The 3489-nt window shown below is 28.1% G+C and overlaps 1 long non-coding RNA gene across 1 annotated transcript; it reads right to left on the bottom strand.

Moving 5' to 3' along the window:
- Positions 1-202: 202 nt before the first annotated feature.
- On the bottom strand, positions 203-626 carry LOC114389183. The gene is made up of 2 exons (XR_003661717.1): positions 507-626; positions 203-371 (listed from the first exon to the last, which is right to left on the bottom strand). It is a non-coding gene; the product is annotated as an uncharacterized LOC114389183 (long non-coding RNA).
- Positions 627-3489: the final 2863 nt, after the last annotated feature.

Consider the following 3489-nt stretch of genomic DNA (forward strand, 5'->3'; position numbering starts at 1 on the left):
ACAAAATTTACTGGTATGATTAATTTAAAGACAAATATAGCATATCTTATATATATATATAGTTAATAGTTTGAACATTTATAAGAGATGAATATGATATTGGCACGGCTCAATCAGATCAAAAAAGTTAACAAAATCTTTAAAAATTTTAATTTGATTGAGCCAAGCCAACATCAAATAATTATATTTCACTTATCCATAATAATCAAAAAAGAAAATGAATCTCATGCCATATATATATAATGATCATATATATAATCAAATATATAGTAACACACAACATCCTAGTTGCTTTGATGACATGCTTGGATGCACTTGCCGCTTCTTAATCCAACAGGCCGATCATGATTTCTGCAACGATTTTCAAATATCTGCTTTCATAGAAAACATAGAATGATATATAGAGACCAAGAAATGGCTACAAAAATAAAAATATACCACTAAGGTAAAGAAAGGGAGGCGAAAATTGTTGAGATGGTTTGGGAGCATCGAGTAAGAATATTTACCTTATATAGGGGAGAAGGTGTAAGTTGCTAGAGGGAACATCACATAAAATCACTTTTTTTTTTAATTGGATCAGATTGCTAAACAATTAGGGTTTGCCTCCCGTTAGAAACTCTGTGTTTTTTCTGTTGTACCTAATGTAGTTGGAAAGACAGCCAGATGGTCCCATATGTGTTCTTATATTTTAATTATTAATTTTCTAAAATTAAATCATTGTCATCACCTTCAATGTCATTATTGCATCATCAATTAATTATTTGTGTTACATGGTTCTTTTCACTTTATATTCATATTCACTACCTAAAATCTCACAGCTTCTTTTGCACGACACAGGTGGGTTTTGTACGTGGCTTTATCATTCTATGGTAGAAACCATTTGAATTTCTTCCAAATTAACACAAGAAAATCAATCAAACTATTCATATACTAATTAATGTGCGAGTACACAGTACAATGGGTGACATTATTTACATTCTATTTCCTTTATATCATTCTTATAACATTTATTTTTTAAGTAATAAAATAAGTTTAACATGTTTGGATGTATTTTTTCATTTTCCTTTTTCTAAACAAATAAGTGCTAAAGAAAAAATTAACAAAATAAGGATGTATATAAAAATCATTTCTAAACATAACAGGAGAAGCCACCTTTTATTTAGAGGCACGTTGAATTTTTTTTATGACACATGTGTATCAGGTGAGAGAACAATTAAGAAGAATGAGTAGTACTGGTTATATAATTAAAACTAATGGTTAAGATTATGTTTAAATAAATTAATCTTAATTACTCACATGTAAATGTATAATGAAAATATATTACCTAAAATGTATCTGTGTCTTTTTAATTAATTGTTTCCTTAAATAGTATATATAAATATTAGTAAAAGGGAGGATCTGCGGCTTTAGATTAGAGCGCAAAAAGGGTTTCTTGAAGAGGACGACATGATGACATGCACAGCCTCAATTCTCAATTGGCCTTCGAAAGGCATAAATCTTCATTCAACAGTCTTTAATTAGTGCATTTAATCAGGCCAGGTTCCTAATATGTGGCCCACTAAATAAGTTGTTCAATCAATTTTCTTTGACATGATTAAAATGACAATTGGATTTGGGCCTCTTTCTCTTAATAATACTACTATATGTAAAATGTTAATCAGTCTGTTGAGGTCATTAGTTAAACAATTTAAAAGAGAAAGATTTTTATTAAGATGTGTAAATCAAATTATGATATTTATGACAATTTTTTTTTTATTTTCTCTTATGATCTTCAAATCAAATATATTATCTTTTAATTTCTTAATTAATGTCCTAAGGACATCAATTAAAAAAGACTCATAATATAATATGATACTGTTAGACATAATTAAAAGAAAAATGTCAGTAATATATTTTTTAACACACTCTTCCTTATAAAAAACAATCTTTTAAATATATTTTTTATAATTGACTAAAATTTATTTAAAATAATTAAATTTTGAGTCTTACTTCTTATCTAATGAATCCCATTTATGATTTATGATTTATAGTTTTTAATAAATTTATACAAATGATAAGAAGTGTATTAAGATAAATGTGTTAGAAAATATCAGATCATATGATGCTATCATCCTTTAATTAGAATGTCGGGCCTTCATAATGAATTCCTAGGCCTGTTAAAACTTTAAATCCATTTGTGTGATTAATTGTTTCTTGGTCTCCCAAAACATGTACTGTCACATTCTAAAGAAAAATATGTATGTTTTTTTTTTTTTTTTTTGTCGAACAAATGAGTGTGAATTGCGATCTAATTTGGTGCCCACTAACATATGAATTGATAGTTTGGGATCCGATTTAGTATCATATACTAAAGAATAGATAGTTTGTGTAGTGAGATCGTGAGAATGGACACATAAATGGTCAACAGTGCTTATATTTGAAGCAATGTGCTGTTTTCCCCTCCAAGCTCTCTCGTTCTTTTTTATGTACATATTCATGACAAGGACCCATAGTTTTTTGATTGATTTGTAGTTAACCTGTCATAGTTAAAGAGAGAAAAAAAAAGGAACTCTAAGTGATCTTTAATTCGCATGCTCATCCCAGGTGGAATTAAAAAGGGCAATTTAATTAATTACATGAATTCAGAAATTATAAGTTTTCTCGAATCATTAGAAAAAAAAAACAATATGAAACGAATTAATGGTTTCCATAAAAAAATGTGACAAAACAAACCAGTTAATTGGATTTGAGATTTGAGTACGTGCACCAAGTTAACAGAAACAGAAAGAAAATTTATTCAACAATTACGTCCCATAAAATATAAAGGACGAGGAAATTCATATTCATACTAGAGGAGTTTTAGCAACATTTAATACATTTCTTTTAACACATATACACACTCTATGTTAAAATTTATTAAAAACTAAAAAAATAAGTAGCTTATTAAATAAGAGTAAGACCCACAAAAATTTGTATTTTTCAATGATAAAAATTGAGTTCAAGAGTGTGTGTTTCTAGCGTTTTTCTTTGCACTGTTATTCATTTTCTAAATTAATAACTGTATATGCTGTTAGGGTTGGTCACCTATTTGCATCATATCAAATATGAAGGGGGTGGGTAAATTTTTTTGGAGATCTCTACCAATGGGTTATACACCAATCACACACAAAAACTTAACAAGATATCCAACTCAAAACCCTAATTAAGACATTGGGTATATTGGTTCTTGCCATAACTTACATGTTTCTCAACAAGCTCATTTAATGTAAATCTTCTTGCCAATACTTCAATCCAACATTCACATTATTTGGTAAAAAACTGTTTGATAAAAAATGTTCCATATGAGATCGGTTAAAAATAATTCTTGTTGAGATTGCTTAAAAACAACCCCAATTGAGATTTTCTAAAACAATATTGGTCGAGATAGACAAAAAATAATCCTAGTCAAAATCAACCAGAAACAACATAAATTAAGGTTGGTCAAAAAATTTCATTGAGGTTAACCAAAAA

The sequence above is a fragment of the Glycine soja genome, chromosome 16 (assembly GCF_004193775.1).
Source record: "Glycine soja cultivar W05 chromosome 16, ASM419377v2, whole genome shotgun sequence".
In the NCBI taxonomy this organism is placed as follows: domain Eukaryota; kingdom Viridiplantae; phylum Streptophyta; class Magnoliopsida; order Fabales; family Fabaceae; genus Glycine; species Glycine soja.